This window comes from Haliaeetus albicilla, unplaced genomic scaffold (genome assembly GCF_947461875.1).
Source record: "Haliaeetus albicilla unplaced genomic scaffold, bHalAlb1.1 scaffold_34, whole genome shotgun sequence".
Taxonomy (NCBI): domain Eukaryota; kingdom Metazoa; phylum Chordata; class Aves; order Accipitriformes; family Accipitridae; genus Haliaeetus; species Haliaeetus albicilla.
Window position 1 is genome coordinate 413,552 of NW_027212433.1, and position 24,922 is coordinate 438,473.

Below are 24,922 nucleotides of genomic sequence, written 5' to 3' on the forward strand. Positions count from 1 at the left end.
TTCTGAAAGTGGTTTAGTGATGAAGACTTGCACTTTAGGTCAGATGATGTGCTTTATTGATGTGAGGGAGAGCTAACCCTTTTCCTGTTGATGTGATGTCTTGAGAACTGTCTAGCATTAATTTATTTTGCTAAGGAGAAGGATTCTGGCCAGGGTCTTGCAAGCAAGCAGTCGCTGCTGTTGTAAAGTGTGTGATAGACCTATTGCTGGGTTTTCCTACCTCTTATTTAATCATGTGGACGTACAGTTGTCCGATGTTTCTTGGAGGCATGTTTTCTGAAAATGATTTTCTCAAAGTGAAGTAAACCGGAGAAGCCGAGTGATCTTTGACCAAAATGTGAAAATCGGTGTGCCCAGCAAAAGCGGAGTGAGTGGCAGAATATATTTTTTCCAGGTGTTTTTCGAGCCTTTTTTTGGTTGTTGTTGAAAACCTATGCTCTACTTTTCTTTTATAGTAAACATACATGTGTGCAAGCATGAAATGGTTTTTGCTTTGGATAAATTTCTCTTGACTACAGTGATTTTGATTATACCTCAGTCTGTCAAACTTATTTCAGTCTTGGTATAATTGTGATTTTGAAGGCGCTGAAGTTCAAGTCATTGTATTAGGTGGTGATTTCAGCTACCTTGTTTATACTGCTTGACGTTTAAAAACACGTTACCACAAAGTGAGTTTGTCAGTCTATATAAATGAATCCTGTAATTCCATGGGGCGTTTTCATCCTTTAATATTCCCATTGAAATGATTCAGGACAAGTGTTTCAGAACCTTTTATGGTTTTATGGTGAGCCGTGGTATTGAATGGCTTTTAAACGCTTTGTGTCTCTGGTATTTCAAATGTGTAATTTCAAGAGATCTAACTCTTTTTCAGCTTTCACTTCTCATACCAGATTCTGGGTATCTGCAGTCCTTAGGTTGCCGTTGTCACGATAATTTCAACCTTTTTATATGCCAAGATAATGTCAGAGCGTTTCAAGTGGCATGATTTGATCATGTGAGTAGGGGTGACTCTTGGAAGAAGTGAGCTTGTACATAGCATGAAGGGTTGGAAAATGTAATTAAGCAAAATAGTTTTGCTCATGCAGTTTAAATGGCTTTATAAACATTACCGAACCTTTGTATTTCACCAGTAGAGCAATTACTGTACAGTGTGGCATTTTTGGAGGCTTTTATAGATGGGAATCCAAACAAATTGTTGTTACAAAGTAGACTTTAATTGTCTAGTTTCATAAAGAAAGGAAGCCCCGTGCGCGCTTGAGCTGTGCAGGGGAGTGGAAGAGAAGAGGGTACGTTGCAATTACTGTGTAAAGACGCGAGAAAATAAAAACGCTGTGGTTTTTTACTGAGTTTGGGATCTCTGTTGATATTATGGTGCAAACTGGGGCTTAGGAGGCAGTAGCATCTTTTGTATGATGGGCTGCATGTTTGATTCATCAAGGTCTTCTGTGGGTGGTGATCTTCAAGTGCTTCCGTGACAGAGTTTGCCTGGTGTGTCTGAGGGTAAGTGATTGCCTGGCAAGCATGGGCTTTCCTTGTTTCTTGTTTAGTAGACGCTAGTGGAAGATCTTGCTACCCTGTTGCCTTTTGGGGACTGAAATGTGCTTTCCAGGTTGTCCAGTTCAGCATGTCCTAATTGGGAATCTGGTGGCTGAATCTCAGGGGGTGCGTGGGGCCACGTTGGGCTTGCATGAACTGGTTTTACAGAGAGAAAAACCAGGCCTTGCTTTTGAACGTGAGTGCTACGAACTGTAAAATGCAGCGACTCCCTTACTAGTTGTGATTCACTGCTGTTGGAGCAGTGTATGGTGAAACTATCCCTTCCATGCACAGCTAGAGAGAGAATGCCTCTCCAGTGTCAGATGAGTGACGCTTGCTTGTGATTGCATATCTTTTGATGTGAATACATACAAGCAGCATGAAATCCCAGCTGCCACCTCTTGTATTAGATCTTGTTTTCTACTGTGCGGTACTTACTGTTCTGTAGCTTGGAAAATTAGGAGGAGATCTATGTTTGATTTTGTTCCGCTTCCAGATATGAGCTTGAAACGCATTTAAACCTTATGGAAGGAGGAATGTGACTATTTCACTCATTTTGGTTGTACTTTTCCTGTGGTAATAATCCATCTGTAAGATGTAAAGCAAAACCCAGATGAAACCAACCCCTTCTCTATACCCGGCATAAGTCTAGTGCGTGATCCCTCCCTAATGAAAAAGTGTTCTGATGGGTCTTGATTGTCTTATACAATTATTTTACTATCTCTTTTCTGAAGATACCAAGAACCAGCACCAGATTGGTCTAAACAAGGCTGATTACCTTTCTAAAGAGAGAGTTGAAAGAGTTTGTAGTATCATCTTGTTTGGAATATTGCAGTGAGCGAGCAGTTGTAAGTAATTTTGTGTCTTGACTAGTTCTGCTACTCCAGTGCTTAAAATGTAGATTTAAAATCCATTCTCACTGGCATTTAGTCTATTTGCCTAGTAAAGGCAGGGGAGGCCCCAACTTGAATTACATTTGAAAATACAGTGGGATATGGAGAATGGTGGATTATCCCCTTTTGACAAGGGAAAAAAGTATCATGAGACACATAGAAGTGATGAGCTTCTTGGCCCACACTTTATGCAACAAACCCGATATATCGGCTGTCTTTCTTTGCACCAAGATGCAAGTTCACAATTACAGGGGCTGTGATCCCTTTCTTTTTGAATAGCTGTGCGTGGATCAGCATCCATGTACGTACAATCGTTGGCAGTGGCTGTGGACTGATGCCAGTGTGGAATATTAGGTGGTGGGCGTACGGCCTTGGCAGGGCTGCGTGATCTGGCTGTTGGCTGGAGATGTCAGCGGTTGCTGACACTGAAGCCTGTAACTCAAGCTCTCTTCCCGGATCTGCTTTTTGATCTGCTTGGTCCCTGTAAAGAGTAGTGGTGCTATTGGTCTTGGTAAGAATGAACAGTGGTAATTACTGAGCTCTTTGGGAGACTGTGTCGTAACTTTACAGCCTGCTTTAGCTTCTGTGTGCCTGGCAGCGCTACCCAAGCAGGCATTTTGATAATGCTGGGCTGGCACCCAGCAGAGGGAGCAGAGAAATGAGGGACAGTTTGGGTGCTGTTCTGCCAATACCACCTAGAAGTTTGTGGAAGTGCTTTATATTGGAGGACAGGAGAGAAACTGCTGCGTTTGTCCCCAGACTGCTGCCTGGAGTGAAGCAATTCACCAGGGTGGCACTGTTCCAGCTGAAAACTCGATGTGTCCAAGACGTCATCATTTCTGCTAGAGTTGTTTGGTTTTGATGTACGGGAGAGACGGGCTGTTCTTTTGAGTCCGAAGACCTGGGACACTGGATTGGGGTATATGACTGTGGTGGTGCTTATGGGATGTAATGGCTGTGCTGGATCTTGTGGCAGGAGAGATCCCATGGTACAAGGTGTCGGTGACATCCAGGGAGGAGTGGAGATGCTCGTCTGAGACAAAATGTTCAGTGCAACCTGCCATCCTGGTCCAGGGCCTGTGTGACAGCTGAAGTTGGTCTGGAATCGTGGAGTAGTCCAGCTGGCTCCATCTAGCACGTGGGGGCTTAGGGCAGCAGTGATTCCAAAGTGATCAGCCAGGGTAGCAGGCAGCTGAACAGTCAGCAGGTGAGGCAAAGTCCTGTACCAGACAAGCCTTATGGGATACCTATGTAGCTATACTGAACTAGGAAGTGATGTATATCCTCTGTTACTGAGGCCATATGTCCTGGGAACCAGCAAGGCAGATTGAGTTCCTTCAAGGTCAGAGTGTTTTTAAGCTCAAGGCTTGCATGGGTTCTTAATTGCTGTCACCTTTCAAAATACTTTTAGCTTGAGAGTGGTAACACCCCTGCTTACCTTAATAGCTGCTTTTCCTGTGTCAGCTGCAAAGTTTCTTTATCTTTCCAAGGATGGTTTGCTTTGCTTTCCTTATCTGGTTCTGTTCTGCTTTGGGAGTCTTAAATCGCCCTGGCAGCTAATCTTCCTGTATTTCGGGTTTGGTTGTGAGTGATGTAAACTGTTGCTCGTGCCAGCGACTGGCCATTTGATCAACAGGATAGAGAGGATCCTGCAGCGCTCCAAATGCGAAAACTTCAGTCACAGCAGCACGTGCTGGGAGTCAGCCCACGAGGCTCAATCATGTGGGTCAAGGTGGCATCAGTGGGAATAAGGGGTATGAGCCAGCCTTCCCCCTACCTTGCCTGAGTCCTAGCAAGAGCCCATCTCTAGTGACCTGGTGGAGAGGGACCTGCAGGACTCCTTGAGCACCTCTCACGTTTTGACACTCTCTGGGCAGCACCGAAGCTTGGCTGTAGCTACCTAAGGTAGTATGTGAGGTCTGAAAATCAGAGAGGGAGGTGATGCTATGCGGGAGAGCTGTGAGCGTGACCGCAGAAGAACAGGAGTTGAGGGCTAGTCGTGGGGTAGAATAAAGCCCGCCTTCCCTGCCAGGTCTCAGTATTTGTTTATTGCCTTTTTCATTTGGATTTTCTTCTTGTTTTTTTAAAGAACACACAAAAATGAGAGGTGAATCTCACTTGCCCTAACTTGGTAAAAAAAAAAGACACTTTCTCATTGTTTTTTGTACCCGTCTACTGCAGATTCAGGTCTCGCTAAACATTAAAATGTAAGCAGTCTCTCTGAAAACCACCCTTCTCAACATCTTTCTCAATCCAGACTTGTTATAAGGCACTTTACTTGCATTAAACTTAAATTCATCGGTGTTGTATTCAAACCTGTTGCTTCTTCCTGTTATTTATTGGTAGTCCTTATGACGAATAAGAAGGGAAAAGTGTTCTGTTCATTAAGGAAATGGCTCCCATATCATTTGTCTGTCTTGTCTCTTCTTTTAATTGTGCCTCCCTTCTAGGTGCATGTCATGCTTTGTGAGAGCTGTGCACTATTTTCTTGGTAGATTGAGACTTATGAGTCAGAGGGGGAATGATCAGAGGAGAAAGATTTATCCCAGTTACTGTTCAAAGGCTGCATTCTCTCTCTCTTTGGGTATATGCACAGGGGTGCAGGAGGCAAGTGTTTTTTCAGGCGGTTGAAAGAGAAGTGGACTTCTCTGTCTTTTGGGTTGGGGGTTTTTTTTGGTGTCCCAGTCTTCTTGTTCTTCATAGGATAGATGTATTATTGATGGCAAGCAAAGCCAGAGATTCTGTCCCTGTAAATATCAGACACATGAAAAGACCCAAGTTGAGAAATTCAGATGGACTGTGGGTGTCCTAACAGAGCTGTGCCTCGGAAAGGCAGGGAAGAAATCCACTTCCAAAATGGGAATGAGAGTTTGAGCTGAAGCTCCATGGCTAAACAAAGTCCTGGTAGTAAAGAAGTCCTGCTTTGAGGACTGCCCAATGCCTCTCCTTGACCACCCTTCTCCGCCTGACGTACGTCACGTGCATCTGGTACCGTAATAAACTCTGAGCATTTGTTTTGCAGTTGTGCAAGGCTTCCAGGTCTGTCTTTGTAAGCATGCAGATCACCCCCAGTCCTTGACATGGACTACAGTACCCCCACCACACACAGAGGACAAACATATTTTTAAATCCAGATGGTGGTATACCTCTGTAGGGTTCGGCGTTCGGAAGATCTCGCGATGTCACGGAAAGTTAGAGGGTTAGTCGCAGCCTTATGATGTATCTGTAATCCCGCCTACCCTTGTCAGTATAAAAGGAATTGACTGCGCAATAAAAGGCGGAAGTTGGCGCTCACACTGTGTGTGTTATCTGTCTCTTTCCCTGGTCTGGGGGTGATCAGTGATCTAATCGTGGCACCTTGATATGTGGCAAATGCTACATACCTCTCCAACCCCGTGAGTCTCAAATGTCCGTGTGGCACTCCTGTGGGTATACAAGGCTGTTCCTGGGTCTGTGCTTAGTTGCTTGGCTTACCGAAGTGGCTAGCCCAGTCTTCCTTCCTTTTCAGAAGAAACTGTATATGATCAGGGAGTTAGATATAGGAAAAGACACTAATTTAAGGATAGCCTTTATTCTGATAAGGAAGTGTTTAAGAATGCACTATTTAGTTGTCTCCACCATGAGCGATGAAAAGCCTCTACATACTAATATCAAACTGGGATGCCTTGCAATTCCTGTTGACATAATTTTTAGCCTGGTTTCCTAAGGAAAACTGGCTATCCTTTTCCAAAGGAAATTGCTGTATATCTCTCAGTCAGCCTTCCCGTTAAGTTCTTAAGCATAGCTGAACTTGATCAGTAGCTTAACAGAATGGTAGACATCTCAAAGGTATTGTTGTGGTTTAACCCCAGCCAGCAACTAAGCACCACGCAGCCGCTCACTCACTCCCCGCCCCCCCCTCCAGTGGGATGGGGGAGAAAATTGGGAAAAGAAGTAAAACTCGTGGGTTGAGATAAGAACGGTTTACTAGAACAGAAAGGAAGAGACTAATAATGATAATACTAATAAAATGACAACAGCAATAATAAAAGGATTGGAATGTACAAATGATGCGCAGTGCAATCGCTCACCACCCAGTGATCGACACCCAGCTAGTCCCCGAGCAGCGATTTCCCTCCCCAGTTCCTATACTAGATGGGACGTCGCATGGTATGGAATAGCCTGTTGGCCAGTTTGGGTCAGGTGCCCTGGCTGTGTCCTGTGCCAGCTTCTTGTGGCCCTCCAGCTTTCTCGCTGGCTGGGCATGAGAAGCTGAAAAATCCTTGACTTTAGTCTAAATGCTACTGAGCAACAACTGCAAACATCAGTGTTACCAAGGTTCTTTGCATACTGAACTCAAAACCTAGCACTGTACCAGCTACTAGGAAGACAGTTAACTCTATCCCAGCTGAAACCAGGACAGGCATTTAGTTCCTCTCTGCTTTGTGAAAACTGATGGTAGGATAAGAAAGGGTCCCGGTGAAGGAATGGATAGGAGAGAGAGAAGCTGACTTCCCAGAGTTGCTGTCTGGCTGAGCAGTGCTAACATCCTCTCTATGTAATCAGCACATCTGTAGCTGTGAACGAGGCGCCATATGTGACCACACAAGCAGGCAGGCGCTATTTGGAGGAAAAGCCCAAGGAGAGCAGAGCAGCAGGAGAGACAGCAGATCAGAGAATGTGTTGCTGTGGGGAAGGTAGGAAAGATGTAAAGCACAAGTGCCTAAGAAACCAGTCACAGCTTGTGCTGCAGCTTTGAGTACTCGAAGTGCTGCTAATGAAAGGTACTCTTGTCACTACTGTTATGCTATAAATCGTGTGTAATCACCCTGGTGGAGTGGACCACATATCTTATTTGGGTTAATTCTATGCCATGACCCCCTGGCCTCTTGGCATGTGGTGACACCCAGCGTGGTCTTTCTGTGCACATGCAGAGGTCGAGGGTTTCCTGATGTGAACTGAGTGTCCTGGCGTGTCACCTAATAGGGAGGAGCAGCTGGGTTTTCAGGCAGAATAGCACTGGAAAGGGGCTGGTGGCCACCTGGCCTATTCCTCCAGCCTGCAGCTTGCCCTTGAAGGGCAGTTGGGAGGAGGGGAATGCGGGCTCTGGAAGAGATTTATTGTCCTGGCAGTCTGTGCATGTCCTGTGGTCCATAAGTTGCTCATCCTGTTATTGAATTAAGGCTGTCATGGTGTATCTTTGATTCCCAATGAGAAAATGGGATAGTGGCTTTCTTAGTCTTGGCAGTCGGAGAGAGTGTGATGAGCTGAGCTAAGTGTCTTTGATGAATTGCTGAAGCTTTGAGTTCTTTAATTTGCATAAGCAAGAAGCCTTAAGAAGGCACTCCAAAGGAAATTCCTATACAGTTTCATCTGCTTTTAAATGGCTGGCTGATGGCAATGAAGTTACGTGGTACGTTGTACTGTGATGCTTTCCTAAAGGATGTGGTAAAACATTCTCCAGATCCAGTCCAATCAAGGACAGATTTGGTTTGGTTTTGAGACCACAAAACCTGCAAGTAAGAGTTCAGGAATATTTTGAAGGGAATAACAACAATAGCAATCATGCAATGACCCAAAATAATCTTAAGGCTGATGGATAAGAGCTTAATCTTTGCTAGCGTCCTGCGTTTCTTCTTCGTGTGAAGAGCTTTGAAGGAGGAGGAAAAAGGGATACTTAGCTCCAGTTAATTGAGTATGACAATCAGATCTGGAGAGAAAACTGTGTTCCGTCTTGGGAAAACACTAGCCATTTATGGCTTGAAAGATCAATTTGAGATTTGTTTTTTTGATGAAACCCAGGAGAGAATCTATGCTAAACCTTTCCCTGGGACACATTGGAAGTCCCCATAGCTGTTGCAGGTGTCATGCATCCAATGGATTGAATTGTTGGTTCCCCCAGGAATGCTATGACTCCCAGCTATGGGTTGCTTGGAGTCCCCTGTTTGCCCCCCCTGCTCTGTGTATCTCTCTTTTGACCCTGTGCTTTCTGATGAAGGTTTTGTCTGGTTTGCCTCCCCATGCAGAATGATTTTTGGTAACTGCTGTATTTTGCTGGAGATTCTTTTGCCAGAAATTCTAAAGCCCAGCCTAGCAGTGCCTTTGCAGATAGATAGCAAGGTGTAGGTAAGCTGCCGTGAAGTGTCAACACCCCTTACCCACCTAACTTGCTAATGGCTGTTCTTTATCTGGTTTTTGCCTGTTAGGCTGCCAACTGGCAACTTCTAGAAACTCTTTTATGTAATAGAAAGGTCTGATTTGGAAATTATCACACTATCCATCTGAGTACTCAGCACGTGCTGATGTCAGAGCCGCTGTGCCTGTAGTTTGCGGATTGGGACATTTATTTGTAGTTGTAATAATTTTTGGATCTGAATCTACTGAAGTGTTCACAGCAAGACTGCTAAAGCTATCATGTGTTAGCTGGTTTCCATGTGAACTTTATAAATGGATCTAAACTTTATAAATTGACTCTGGTTGTTTTGAAACCAGGCCTGTAGTTTAAATTTGCTGTCAGTGCAGCACCAGTCCTCTGGCAAGGAGCAATCTTGTATCTTGTTTTGGTGGAAAGGCCTTTATTCTGAGGTGTGGCAATTGACCCAGGAATGTGGGCTTTGGGTCCCCATTAGTGCCCAGGGCTTCCTTCTGTTATGTATGTAGCTTTGATCTGTCTCTTCTTTCATGTGAGCTCTTGCAGTTCCTTGTCAGAGCAACTTTTCTCTCAGCTCAGCTGAGAAAGGGCTAGACCTGAAGTTGTGTTTCTTTTAAATGAGAGCTACTGAAGAGCATTTCTTGTAAACAGGAAAGCTCTCAGAAGCTTCTTTTGCTTCCTCTTAAATGATGTGCGCAAGCAGCATTTAGATCAGTGTGAGCATCTGTAGTTGGAGTTTCTAAGAAGAAGGTAACATTTCTCTTTGCAGTACTTGGAACCTCAAGGCTGATTTTTGTCATGTAATTGTCACCAGTAGTATCTGGTCCTGAATCAAAAAGATGCTTGTTATCCTACCGGCTGCTTGTAGCAGTTACAAATAAGTCTGCCCTAATTCCAAACAGTATTACTCAAATAAAGTAATACTCAGATTCATTCTGAAGATGTTGAGAAAGTTGGATTCCTCTTCTGGCACTGTACCTCCTTGTGAGAGTTTCTTTGCTTCCTAAAGAGTTTTAAAGTTGCTTCTAATGTGATTACCTGCAATGTCTGCAGTACTTGAGTAAAAGAATGAGAGAGTGTAGTAGTGTAAATGGGGTGGGCCAACATTGGTGTAAATTGGCATAAAACTCAGTTGACTTCTGTGGAGTTATACTGATTTACTGCAGGTGAGTGTGTGGCTTGGTATTTCAAAGCAGTGCTCGTGCACTGAAAGGTGCCTCTTTGTGGATTAATGTTAGAAATCTGCTAAACTTGGCAGAGTGTTTTTGCTGAATCATGAGCGATGCTGTTGAGTGATGTGTTAGTCAAAGTGGCCTGGGCTAGATACCACAAATTCCCGTCTGTGGAATGCCCACTGGCTTTCACAAAAACTCCGTGAAGCTTGCAGACTTGGAATCAGTATGGCCTTTAACTGTTGACCTTTTTTCTCCACTGCTTTAATGCTGATTCTAATGTAGCCAAGGCACTTTCTGAGCACCTGAGGATGGTGTTGGCAAGCCATGAGCTGACATGTAGGTTTTCTTTGTGTTGCTTGGGCTTTGTGTGTTTGCTCATTGCATTAGTTCTCAGAAAAAAAAATGTGCTTAGTGCTTTTCTGCTTTATAATTCATTATGTAATATAAATAATTGTGTTCTCCTGATACATCAGCTCTTCTGCTAGCAAGTGTCTTAATTTCTTACAAAACCTGCTGGTTGGTATCAACAGAATACAGGCTCCTTAGTTTTGTGCTGCAGCAGAATATCAGCCGTATTGCTCTCTTTTTTCCAAACTCATTTCATTTTTTTCTGAATTGAGGTTAAACTCAGATTTGTCATCTTCTATATGTCATTCTTTTTGAAGCAGCGGTACAATAATGAGTGAAAATTTTATAATAGCAGAAATTGATTCAATCTATTTTACACAGATTGGTTTCCGCCCCGGTCGCCCGTGCCCCAGCATGGCTGTGTTATGGCCTGTACAACTGTGGTTTGTGCTGTTTAACATTAATGACCTGGATGATGGGGCACAGTGCACCCTCAGCAAGTTTGTAGATGAATACACACACCACCACCCCCCCTAGCCCCCAAAAGAGGGGGTGTGGTTGTTAGACCTGGTGGGTGTGTTGCCATCCAGAGGGACCTCCACAGGCTGGAGAACTGGGCTGACAGGAACCTCATGCAGTTCAGCGAGGGGAGGCACAAAGTCCTGCTCCGCGGCAGGGAAAAACCCCACGCCCCAGTATGTGCTGGGGGCTGACTGACTGGAAAGCAGCTTTGCTGAGAAGAAGCTTGGTGTCCTGGTGGACAACAACTTAGACCATGAGCTGGCAATGTGACCTTGCAGCAAAGGCGGCGGCCAACAGCATCCTGGGTGGCATTAGGAAGAGCGTCACCAGCAGGTCCATCTTCCGCTCTGCTCAGCACTGGTGAGGCCACATGTGGAGTGCTGGGTCCAGTTCTGGATTCCGTAGTGCAAGAGAGACAGGGACGTACTGGAAAGAGTCCAGCAAAGAACCATGAAGAAGATGAAGAGACTGGAGCATCTGACATAGAAGGGGAGGCCAGGAGAGCTGGGACTGCTCAGGCTGGAGGCGAGAAGGCTTGGGGGAAGCTTATCAATATAAATACCTGACGGAAGGGAGCACACAAGATGGGGCCAGGCTCTTCTCGGTAGTGCCCAGTGATAGGCCAAGAGGCAGAGGGCAAAAATGGAAATTCAGGAAATACCATTCAAACATAAGAAGCAGCTCTTTTTTTTTTTTCTTAAATGGTTTTTGGGTTGGATTTTTTTTGGTTTTGGGGTTTTTTTTACTGGGAGGGGTAGCCAGACCCTGGCAGAGGTTGTCTAGAAAAGTTGTGGAATCTGCATCCTTGGAGATATTCAGAACATCATGGGACAGAGTCCTGGGCAACCTGCTGTAGCTGACGCTGCTTTGAGCAAGGGGGTTGGACTAGCTGATCTCCAGAGGCCCCCTCCAGCCTCAGCATTTCTGTGATTCTGTAGTGGGAACAGCGAAGTTGAATTATCACCCTGTGAGTAAAATCCTAGCGTCTGATCTGCATTGCGGATCTGTTGTCTGCATTGCAGATTTTTGTTGCATTGTCTGCACACATCTGCTGGGTGGAACTCCCTCTAACATCAGTACGAAGTAGAGGTCTGCAGTGCAGATTGACAGCTGGGATTTTTCTCTGGAGCGTTTCCCCATCTGTGTTTGAGACAAACCAGGATAACATATTTTAACTTTTTTCCTCTGTAAACGGAGTGTTTTGTGAGTTGAGTGTTCCATAGAGAAGTTTATTAAAAGGCAAGCTTCATCTCCCAGTCCTGGAAGAAAAGTGGCACTGAGTTGACAGCTCAGATGATAGGAAAGAAGAAACTCATGTGACGAGATACTAATACAGGTCCGCAAGTGTAATTTAAATTTGTCTGAACAAGTTTCCTCTAAGGAGGGAGGGGAAGTGCAAATGACAGAGACAACTTCCATAGAGAAGCAGTGAAAACTTTTTTATCAGTTCATTGTGAGTTGGGTAATGGTCTTAGTGAGATTATCTGTAGCCTTAGAAAGCATTAGTTTATTTCCAGGGTCAGCCAAATGCTTTGATCTGTTTTGAATCAAAGCCTGGTCGCAGAGGTTGCTGCTTGTTGCTTCTGCAGAAGCATTTCTGGGGGTCCTGCTGAGCTTTCTCTAGGTCTTAAGAAATACTGCTTAAATTTTGATCTTTGCATAGATACTAGACTAAGGTGGCATCTATTTGTAACCAGTACTCTCTACTAATGTTGATGTCAACAGAGAACTTGGCCTAAAATACTACATGGGAAATTTTCTAGTGTATTTCCTCCAGCCCTGAGATAAGACAAAGTGATAGGAAAGCAAATAAGCCCGTTCTCTCATTAATCTTTCAATTGCTGAATTTGTGTGTCTATTGATGTGCAAAATGTGATTCTACTTTTCCTTTGTCTTGTCAAAGGTGAAGTCATCTTAGTGACACTCTTCTGCCCACAGACACTTTCTTGGGAACTACCTGTTAAATCCTTTCAGTAGCTGGCTTCTAAAATTCTCTGTTTTTGTTTGGTTTTGTTGGCCCAGGCATGGCCTCAGATGTGAGAGCAGATTCTCTGCCAGTTTTATCCGTGCAGTTTTATCAGAGTACCTGCCTTTAGCAGGGCTGTACCAGTATATGCCTAAGGCAACTAAGATGTCACAAGCTGAATGGCATTAGCTAATGGAGTGCAATTCAGATGGAGAGCAAGGTAATCAATCAACCAGTTCTCTGTTCTCTTCTGAGTGCCTTCATACTTCTGTGGGAATTTCAAGGACTCTGGTGATAGAAACAAAGCACCAAAAGCTAACTTGACTCAGAATTTCAGATGGGTAGCATGAACAGCGACCATCTGTGGTGGTTTTTTTTTTTTTTTTTTGAACAGGAGATATTTTGTGGAGAGGAGGTGAAAGAAACAGGTTTGCTATGTGACCAGATTGAGATAAACAGTGGCTTTGTTGAACTCTGAGACAAAATGCTGGCTTTTGAGGGCCAAGTATGTGCAATTTGTAGAGTAAGTCCCCATGGCTGTAGCTCTGGCTAGACAACTGCACCCATGTTCATGCTGTTTGACATCCCCAGTACAGAAAGGCTGAGTGCTGCGAGGGATCCTTGCTATTCCACAGCACCTGACTAGGGTCTGCCTAGTCTTGGAGATCATTTGTGCCATACTTGACTTCTCTGTAACCATGCAGACCCCAGGGCCACCTCACTGTTACCTTTGTAAGTGGCTCTGCCCCGTGTCCTCCTTGGCTGTTCTCTGGTGACCACGGAGAGATTGTTTTTCAGTGGGATGTTACTAACAAGACAGGAAAGGCAGGAGGGGTTCAGCTGTTTTGTGCGGGACAGGTAGAGCTGCAGGTAAGAGAGCTGAGGTGACCTCCTCGTGGTCATGGATAACCAGCTGGTTCACATGCAGGGGTCTAGCTCCTGTGCCAGTTTTATGTTGTTGCATCGTGAGATTTTGTGTGATTTTGTTGTTGTTTTTGGGTTTGTTTTTTTTTGCGATTCTTACTGAACCAAGGCCTGTCACCTCAGGCTGTTTCTGGCAGAGTGACACCAGCATCCCTTGGTAGGACTGGATTTGCAGGACTGGGCTGTGGGCTAACTGAGCTGGCAGAAAGTCTGGAGTAGTGCCAGGTCTGGGATGAGCTGCCCAGTCCAGGAGGAGAGGGTGGTGGTCATCATCCTCTGCCTGCACTAAACTCGCATTACCTTGTGGCCTTCCTCGCTTGGCACCAGCCTGTTCAATGTCAGCATTGGAGCGTGCAGGTGTGTGAAACTACAGCCATCTGGCTTGTCCTCGACTTAGCGATGAAACTAACAGTCGCTTTCTGACAGAAGGCCATCCTTGGCTGGGCTGGGCATGTCCACGGGTTCCCTGTTGTGTAGCATCTACTGGAGGATAGTGTCCATTTGTGTGGCACTTAGCATTTTCCTGGGATGACTGCCATAAGCATTCCATTTATGCTAGTGTCGCTGATCAGGTCTACGATTTCTGCGTGTTTTAGGGCTTTTGTCTGTCCCGAACTTGTAAGCAGTCAAGACCCAGGTGTTAGTTTAGTCTTGTGAAGCCCAGTGGCAGGTACCTGATCAGCAACCTCCTTGCTTGGTGCCCGTGTTGAGATGACATCATGACTGGTTACGGTGAGGCATCGTTGCCTCTAGTTTTCTGGGCCACACTGGCTATAGCATCGTGCTGACCTGGCCATGTAACTACAGTGTTTTGGGCTATGCCTCTTCTCCAGGGGTACATTGACTAGCGATGCTTCAGGTGGCTTGCGTCCAGAAGATGCATCCAAACTACATATGAGTGCCAACTGGAAAGTGCATCAAAAGCCCACTATTTTCAAAGCGTTACTGCTTGTTGAACAAAGGCTGGTGCCTTGCTGCAGCCTAGGCAGTGTGGACATATGGCCAACTTAGCCTGCGAAGCGGCTTTGAGAAGATCATCTCAATAGAACCAATGGAGAGTTGAGAGAGGATCGCTGAGTTCATTTTATACCCATTTCCTGAAACTTCTTCTTCTCGGCTTTATTCTTCTTGGTCATATATTCTTAAAATGAAACTCTTCTTTACGGGAAAAAAAGAAAAAAGAAAAAAAATTCTGGCTCTGTAGTTTCCAGGCAGCATGGATTATAAAATGAAATAACCCAACTGTATATTTAGAAGCATGCAAGTAAATGTCTCGTAGCTAAACTTAATATAAAGGTACAGCTAATTGGAAGTAGTATGTTAACACAGAGAATAACGGTGTACTTATTTCCCATTTCACAAGGTAGGAAACAGACTTCAGTTAAATGAAATTGCAATGAAAATCATTATTATTTTGTTGTATTTCTGAGGAAGAAAGTAAACCTTGGAAATTTCTCAGATGATTTTGGAACTTTCTTCTATTGTGGGTGTTCTTTCAACTTTAAAACATTTTCATCAGAATTTTTTGATGCCTGTAAAAATAGTAATAACGTAGGAGACTAGCAATATTAGATAAACAATTGCCAATTAAATCAATCTCACTGTTAAAACACAATATGAAAATGTACACTGCAAAGCAGCATGGAAAAAATGGATAGAAAAATGGTAATGCATGATTTTCAGAATCACGTGCTTTGTGTTTTTTACATGCCTGTTCAGTGGTTTGTCATAGTCCTTACCAAAGAGTCGTGTAAGGAACCAGCTTTGCCAAGGACCTTCCTTGCAACACTGTCCTTGGGATACCTAGTTTGTGACAGCAAAAATGGGAATGCCATGGAAAGGAAAATGAGGAATGAGAGTAGATGGATGGTTTTCCGTGTGTGTGCATGTGTAGGTAGGGAGAGCCCTGGACCATTTCATGAATGTCAGGCCAGGATCCTGCTGAGAGATGCTGGTGGTCCTGCAGGATAACTCAGCCCCGGATTGTCTTCCTTCTTCAAGTGCTGTGCTCTGTGAGAAGCCTGAAAAAGGTGGCATATGTTGGAAAAGCAGGGCATGTGGTACCAAGTACCTGCTTTTTTTTACCCTGATAGGAGAGGAGGATTTGTGGCCTGTCACGGACTGCAAGTTTCCTCTCTAGTGTCAGCAAGTGGGAATTTTGGTCCTTCCAGGGCAATATCGTAGGTTGAGACCTATGAAGACACTGCAACAACTCAGCCAGGTGGGAAGCCTGAAACCATACTGAGGGACAAAACTTAGCTGCTAGAAGAAGCATTAGAAACTGGCAGTGAAGTTTGTCATGAACAGGTCCAGTGAGGAACCCGCTATGTTGTGCTCATCTCTGAGGAGATGCAAAACCCACAGCTGAATACTAAGCAAAAAGGGGGGAAAAAGGAGGAGGAAGAAAAAACCAAGCAGCATCGTTTGGAGGAAAGCACGCATTTTTCACTCTCGTGTAGAATACAGGAAGTTGGTTTCAAAAGTTTTGTTGTTGTCATTACCTCTTTGATAGGAGTAGTTCATGCTGCTGCAGGAGAATCACAATTAAAACTGATGACGGTGTGAGGGTAGCGTCCATGATAGGAGGCAGCGCATTCCCCTCTCTCTGTGTTGGCTTGCAGAGCCTCGCTCCTCAGTGAGGGGGGCGGGCTGCCACACCGCTCTGAGCGTGGAGGCGGGTGATTTTGATGCTGAAGGTCATGCCCAGCTCCTCTTTCATGTGCCACAGGTCTGTGACTAGCTGATGAGTGTAGCTGCCCATTATGTATATGCAACGGGAGAGAAGAGGGCTGTTTTGCTGTGGCTCTACAAAAGCTGTGGACAAGAAGACCCAATGACAGAGGAGCGATAGCTCTGATAAGCCAGACCTCTACGCAGTGTCTAATGTTAGTGTTTATCTGACCAGTGGGTAACTGGAAGTGTTGTCAAATGGCAGATAAAACCCTAAAAACGTGCACTGTGACCATCCTTTTACCATTCGTTGCAAGTAACCATGGGGCTAGGGATGCAAGAAGTCTGTTTTTGTTTCCCCGTTGTTCAGTTCAAGAGTGAAATCAGGAATAACTTTTAAGTGAGAGTCAAATGGACTCCAAGCCTGTAGATGAGACGAAATACAGGGATGGAGACTCTGACCTTGCCTATCCACAAAATGGCAGTGATTTAGAGATCAGTTTATGAACTTCTTACTTGCATCTATTTAATTTAATTCAGTAACTGATGTGTGCAGCATTCCCTTTCTGGCACACCTGGGTGGAAGAAGATGTTATCCTGCCAGTTCAGGCACTCATGCAGCAGCAGGAAATCATGAATAGAATAGCTGTTGTTTTCTTCCTTCCCTTCCTCTAGATGAACATCTGAAGTAAGGCAGAGGGGCATCTTTCCACACTGTCATTCTGTGCATTTCTCTTTCTTCAGCCTGTTTCCATTGTACTTTAATTTTGTGCAGAAGTGATGGCTTGCCCATGACACCTGGCTGATGGTTGTTCTCTCATTTGGCCCTTGTCATGGCAGAAGCAGGCGTACTGTGATTGCTTTACTCACCACGTTAGGCTATCACCAGCATTTGTTGATCACTTGTGCGCTTGCAGATTTGAAGTTGTCATTCTTTCCATTTGCCACAGTTCTCTTTTCTTTTTTTTTCTTCTTTTTCTTTTTTTTTTTTTTTAAAGCTTCTGGCACGGGACACAGCCCTTGCTATACTTTAAGTAATCCTCTCTGCACCCTTCCCAAAATTCATGGCTATTATTCAAGAAAGCAAAGAAGGGTTCAATGAACAACACTGAGACAGAAAGAATGAAGTCCTGACAGTTTATATTTAATGGATGGCATTTTTTAAAATTCCTAATGAAATACCACAACCTTTTCTCATTTCAATTGTTGGCAATAGTTTTGCAGTAGCCCGGTGTGAATTTACCGTTCTCAGGCAAGAGAGGAGCCCTGTTGGTGGGAGAATTGTGCGGGTGGTGTAACACATAGAGCTTCCAGCTCACCTTCCTGTTATTCAGATGCCAGAGTCTGTGATCAGTTGTATACAGCAAGTTGCCTATATTTGTGTTTCACATTTTGGTGGCACTTGCAAGATACCTACTGCTATGTATTAGTCTTGTATTTTGCCACTAGTAGGAGATTGCTGCTGAGCTGATTCATCCTTGTGGAGAATGAAGTCATATATGTAAAAAGTAAATTATTTGGCATGTGCTTGACTTACTACCCTGACTTTTTATGATGTTGTGAGTCCAATTCAGAGTGTTTGTCCTCACCTTCAGTGATCTGGATTGGCTGTAGTTGAAGCTGCAAACGAAGGCTGTGGTCAACAGCCTTCTGGACAGTGGAGCTTTTTCTACAAGCGTACCGGTCTGTATGGAAGATGGAAACAACTTTAGCTTTCAAGGTTTTTCTGCATTTTAGTGGAAACTTACAATTCTGAACAAATCCTGTGTGCAAAGGTGGCTGGGTTAAAATCTAAGAGTGACTCCTAGGCACACAAGAACAAGGGGAAGTTTGACAGAAACTGGTCCAAATTCATGCAAGCATTTGGATGAGTTAGCACAATTTTTTTTTTTTAATAGACTTGAGGAGATCTTCTTGGCCTCGTTAAGGTATCTTTCAAGGTTGTTAGTTCCTGCAACAGAGAGGTTTCCGTAGTCATCCTGAGCCCTTTCAAGCATGGGATGTTTGGCTGAGCAACATTAATTGAGGAGTGAGGAGTTTGTGGAGTCTGCTACTAATAGATGAGTACTAATAAGGTGATCCAGGAGAATGTAATAGTTTATGAGGTTGCGGGGGGGTATAAAAGAGGTAGGTTTCTGTTTTTAACAAAGGCTGCCAAATGTCAGTGTGTAATTTATGATCATTTCAATAAAGGCTGCTTTTAGATTGAATACAGAGGGGAAACAGGCATGCCTGTGTGGCAGATTTATGCCCGAAGTCCTGTACTTTCAAGTGAAATTTGAGAACAAGTAATTCTTAAACCATATTTACTCTGTCCACTGTAAGTTAGGAGTAAGTAGGTGTGTATCAGGCTGATAAAGGAGAAGTCAGATGCTGTCATCTGATTTTACTGAATGAACCTAGTCTACAGCGTCTCTCTTGGTTCTTCTCCTAGAGACAACCTAGTGCTCTCTTTTTGGCATCTGCATGGAGATACTGTTGCATTTGTTTTTTCCTTGATGGCAATTTTGTTGCCCAGTTGACAGCTTAAGAAAATGTCTTCTCTAAGCAAATTACCTGCAGTTTGCCAAGGGCAGGACTGAGGTTTGTGTGGGAAACCATCTTGGTTGTTGTTCATTGCTGATTTTGTTTGGTGTCAGAGGTCTTTGCTGTGCTGGAGGTCTCAATTTCAGGACAGAGTGACAATTAGAGCAGTCAAAAATTCCCTCCTCCTTTTGAGGTTCCTTGCATGTTGATGCAGCTCCCCAAACGTTTTCCAGAGGCAGCCAGCCATATAATTTGCTGGAACAGCAGTAAGGTAACCTTCCAGGTGCTGTCTGCATTGCTTGTCTTCTCATATCTCTGAGAAGGGATTTGATGGTGGGGAAAAGAAAGCAGACTAGAAGCAGAGAGTACGTGTCATTTTTGTATAGCTTTTTTTCGTTACCGTGGTTCTAGAAGAGGGCAGGGTGTGGTGTGTCAAAGCCAGGGCAGATAAAACGTTAGTACACAAACTTCCTAATTTGTCTTTCCTTCCTGTACAAATAAGCCAGTACTTTATCATGCATGAACACAGCTAATGTTGATGAATGGTGAAACCGTGTAGCGTGGAGGCAGCAGTGTTCTGGGATTACCATATTCCCCAGTGGATATCTGCAAGTGCTGCAAAAGAAAGAAACAACACAGAGAAAATGTAGGATGTGACTGATGCGCAGTTATCCCACGTGCTGCCGAGCAGAGAGAGTCTGTGACTTCTGTGTCCAGTGGGACTGTTTATTAAGGAGAAAATGTACAATTGTTTTGTGTCTCCTTCAAGTGGCTTGGATTATGCGGCTTTGCGTGCTCACAGCAGCATAATTCCTCTGGGAATGTCCACCCAAGGAGAACCGATGTGGATGTGCAGAGCTCTGAGGTGTCCTGGGAGTTGTGGAGTGGCAGGGCTGCAAGGCAGCAGGAGCATTTCTTTGCTCCCGCAGAATGCAGAGGCTGCATGCAGAAACATAATAGCAAATTATAGATCTTTGTGGGTCCCAAGCAGTGTGAAAAATCTGCCCGTTGTCCTTTTAGGCAGTAGTGGGGTGGAGGAAGAGATCTCCATAGCCATACCTGGTCTATGGGTTTTTTTCCATGTGGGCAATGAAAGGATATGCCTTGGCATTTTTGAAATCAGCATTTTCTACTTGTGTGGTTTTCCATCCAGCCTGAATTTTCAGTGATATTAAAGCATCTTTTTACCTTCCCTGGTAATGGAAAAGAGTCTACGCTGGCACATATCGCATTGTACCCACCTCAGGAACATTGTGCTCGGTGAAAGACCTGTGATGTAAATGAGCATCAGACTGGTGGATTTACAGGCGAGGGATGTTTTGGAGTTGCACATACAGCTGGACTGCTGTAAAACTTAGAGATGTTTTAAAACTAAAAAAGTGTTTTTAAAACCTGAAATCAGTTGTTTGTTTTGAGTGGGCCCATGTTTAGAGATGGAAATATTGAGTAGAGTGTAAAACAGTTGGAATTACAGAAATGAAGGATCTCACCCAACTGGCTTACCAGTGGTGGAGATGTAAGGATAAAAATGAAACAAATTGCAAGTTAACCTCTTAACACTTTGTTGTACGTGTGACAGACAAATCGCTGATCTACCTGTGCTGATTCCCATTTCTCTATGATTCATGTACAAAACCTCACACTCTGCAGAGTGTGTGAAAGATGGTCAGCCTTTCAAGCCGTATCACTGTGTAATCTTTGTATTAATCACAGAGCAATAACTTGAAATAACATTCAGGGTAGGCGAAAGCAGCATTGGACTCTAGCCTTTCTGTTGTCATCTTCACCTCTGGAAAGAAACTAAAACTATAAGGTGTGTTGCAGTGAAGCTTACAACTTGCAGTTGAGTGAGTAGGTGTATCCTTGTTTTCTCATGTTGAGATATGTTTCTTCAGCTATGACATAAATAACCGATCATTTGAAATGAACACATGCATATGTATTTTATAATCTGAGGTATGTAGTTACAGGACAGTAAGTTCCATGCTGGTGGATAGCAGTGTAAAGATAATATACAGCAGGTTTTTCCAATAGCTCAGCTAACTTTATGACTAGAAAACTTGCTTCCAAGAATTACGAACTGAGATTCAGAAGAAAAAAAAGCCATCAGTACAGTGTGAAGTATTTTCAATGCTAAACTGTGTGCATGTGTTTTTCCTTTGGAGGCAGGGCTACAAACCATGCAGAAACACACAAGCATACTTGAAGAGCTGCTGACATTTACTACTCCCTGGTAATTTCTTCTGGAGAAACAAACAAATCCCCCATCAAGCCAAAACACACCCTAAGGGGCAAGACACTTGTATTTGTCAAGTATGTCCAAGTGGAGAAGGACTGTTAAGTACTCAGCTCAAAGGAGTCCTCTTAGCTGCAGATTTTTGAAAACAGTTAATAAAAGCGGCAGCTCTTGCTCTTGAGAAGAGTACTGTCCAGTTTCAGAAGGCAAATCCTCTTCCGCTTTCTCCCTTCTCGCCCAGTAAATTCACTGTATCGCGTGCATCTTAGTCCTGTGTTTGTCTACGCTGTGGATAGAGGATGCAGCACCCATCCTGGATGCAGCAAATGAGACTGTTTTACCCACCTCGTTAGCCTTTGCACAGGCATTGTCTCAGGAATGCCAGATTCTGTATGTGCGGGTACCTGTGGGAATCCTACGTATACCTAAGGGTTGACCAGTTGATGTTGCCAATGAGACGGCATTCAAAGCAAGCTGTGATGAAAATAGCCCTAGTAAGATAAGTTGCTTTAAATGAGTATGCCTGTATGAACGAGTGAATATTGATAAGCAATGCAGGTAGTTAAGAAAGTGTATAAGAAAGGTCTCTGTGCATACAGAGTGTCTGGCACAGGATGCACGTTAGGCACCTATCCATCAGGTAATTTTAGCAGAGCTTGAACTGAAGCAGACTCTTTTTATTTTCTTTGAAACACTGAGCTTTATTTTTGTTAATACATCTGCCAAGGTTTTGATTAATTTTAGAAGTCCTGATCTCTAACTTGCCTAGTTTCTCAAGCTAAGGAGAACAAGCTTAATCTATGAATATTTACCTTCTGCAACGTGGTAATACTTTCTACATCAGCTTTTATGGTATGCAATTTAATTATGGAACAGCTGCATAACAGCTTGACTTAAAATCAGTTTTACATAAAGAGGACAACTTTAGGAATACAGATACGTAGAGCGTATCAATGATGTTTTGCTAACTGAAGGGGACATGCAAGAGCATGCTGTGAAATATCATTCACAAAGATATTTCTAAGTGTACTAAGGCGAAATCATACTGTACTCTGTGATCAACCTCAAGTAGGATCCATGGTTCTAGTGCGAGGCAGAGGGGCATATGTGTAAAAGCGATGAAACCGTACCCCAAGAAGTTATAAATAATAGGGAAGTTTGGTTAATTGGTGTAAACGGTGAATATTGGCAAACATAACTGCAATACTCTTTCTTGGGAAACGGAGAATGAAAGTAGCTCTGCTGCTATTTCGTTGCGAGTTTCTTTGACCTGTGAATCAGCCTGTTGAGCCACAAGACAGCTCTGGAGTAAGTTCTTGGAATTAAGTTTTTTCAGTTTTTCCCTGGTCCTGTTCAGAGCAGAAGGGATGAGATATATACATAGGTATTTATGTTACAGTTTTGATAACAGACTCAAGATTTAAATGCATTTTAAAACATTTGGTCTCGTGGGGAGCAAAGCTTGGGTCAGTTAATGGGTTCTTGGGTTAGATGATGTCTGTCTGGCATTTGATAGCATTACTTGAAAACCAAATGCATGATTTATTTATCCGCTTTAGAGAAGGAGACATATAGGAACATAGGAAGGCCGAGAATGACATGGACTGCGAAGTATTTTATTTGGGCTTTTGTCCAAAAAACCCCCTGCCTTTTCAGTAAACTGGTAAGATGTAAGGGCTCAAAAAATTATCGGCAGAGTAAATCGACCAGACTGAGTGGAATTCTACCAACGATGCGTTCTGTGGTAACTCTAGTAATATAAGAGGTAGTTGTACCCATTTAGCAGTGCTCTTTTTATTTCTTTAAAAAGATGCTGTTGCCTCGTAATGGGAGGAATCCAAGTCCCATAATGGCCCAACATTCCGAAAGTCGACAGTGGGGAAGATCTGCTAGTGCAAGTAATTAATCAACAGGCAATACCTGGTGAGGGTGTGTTGGTACGGCTGGTGGAAAGCGCTCTCTCTGTGTGCAGTGGACAGTCTGAGCAGTACCCCGCTTCTTTGGAGGCAGAGAGTTACACTGTCGCTCTTGGCATCTGTTTTGTCTGGGATGTTTTTAGAGGCAACGCGTCTCAAAGTGTACTGCCCTGCTTGCACGTGCTGGAGAGGTAGCTTATGGCTGTTGCTTCCTTGGTAAGGAGAAGGAGGCAGCAGTGCTGTGCGTGGGGTAGGTGTGTAAGCAGGGGGTGAGGTGGCAGCAGGGCTCCTGCCTGCGTACTCCAGCCCCAAGTGTAGCCCTGGCCACAGGTGTCCAGATGTAAGTGTGGGGGCACAGCACGGAGGGCAAGGCCTTGCCCCTGTTGCCCCGAGCTCCTGATGCACCACTGCCTCGGCAGCCTCTGCTGCTCGCTCAGAGCCCTTCTGCAAACCCCACGTCTCCCCCACGTCCTGTCCCAGACTGCTTCCCACAGGGAGAATCTTCCCGCCCCGCTCCTTCCAGAAGGTGGAAGGGGAGTGATAACGGAGACTATAGTCGCTAATACAGACTTGCCCAGTGAGTCGTCATCGCAGGCGTCTTTGCGCCTCGCCCTGTTTGGCAGCCCCTCTCTGCAGAGCCCCTCGCCCTGCTGCAGAGCCCCTCTTCTGCCCCCTCCCAGGCCCCCGCGCCTTCCAGCTCAAAAATCCTGTCTTCTCTTCCAGCCCCAGCTCCTGGCACCAATTTCTAACACTCATCTACCAGCTGTACTTAGAAAAATGTCATTCAGAAAAGAGCCCCGCAGCTTAAAAAAGAGGACAAGGCTGAGAAAGATGGACCCATTGTAGACTTTGTCAGGCCCTTTATTTATCCTGTGATTAAGGTTGGGGTGACAGAGGTGTCGAACTCTGCAGAAGAACATTGCTGCTGTGGCAGAAGGTGCTTCAGAGGTAGGAGACAGCTGGAGCCCGCACGGGCAGCGTTTGGAGGGGGCCAAGGGAAAAGGTGCTGGGGAAAGAAGGATGTGTTTCTGCATATGGTGACCTCTGTGGGATTGTGCTTGTTGTCACAGGGTCATTTACTGTGTTGTTTCAAGGATGGGGTCTTCGTGCTTTTAGTCGGTTAGGAAACCAGCGGTACTTGGGCTTACATTTCACCTCTTGTTTTTTCTTTCATACTGTCTGCGCAGAGAAAGCACAGGCTGGATTTAAACTGGGGCTGCTGTTTTCTTCTCCTGGAGATTGGTGAAACTTTCCTTGAACAGAGAGCAAAAGGAATTTGTTGGAGCTTTTGCAATAGCAGTGATGTGTCAAGGTTAGAAAAAGTCTAACCATGCATGAGGCTCCAGGGTCTGGTGGTACAGGAGAAAAAAGTTTGCCTGAAAATCAAAGCTGTTGTCTCTAGAGTGCAGGAATGCATTTTCCTTTTGACTGTCATGGGAAATGCAAAGCCAGGAACTGGCCCAGCAGTAAACTGATTTGGGGCTTGATTTCTTCACCCTTACACTGAGCACCTTATTTCAGAGGGCCTATTCGTGAAAGCAGCAGTAGTGCTCAAGGAGGAGGATGCTGTTCTGTTCAGTAGAGGGGGCAGAACCATCCCTTCTGAGGCTGCTTGAGCTACTGCTTGCTTTGGAAAGCAGCACAGCAACCTTCCTTCCCCTCTGCTATTTTCTTTGTGGGATTTATTTATTAAAAGTGAACCGAAGGATGTGCTGTGAACACCAGATTAACATGGCTATGCAAACGAAGACCCCTGGTATTTGATAGCTTACTGAGTGAGTGTGATTGCCTGGTCACCAGCTGTTAGAGTGAATCCTGGCGGAGAACAGGCAAAGGGGAAAGTCATCACTAGATTAAATAAGAAAAAAGCAAATAAAACCATCAATAACTCGCTAACAAAATACTTACCTCCCTGTCATCCTCAGGAATCCATTTCTTGTAGTTCTGCAATTCCCTGTTTTCTCTAGCTGAAGAAATGGTGTCATTATATTAAAAAAAATGCTGAAAGGATATATCCATTAAATAAAATTTACACAGAATGTCTTCGTATATAATGTTTTTTTTACCCAGGAAGATGAAA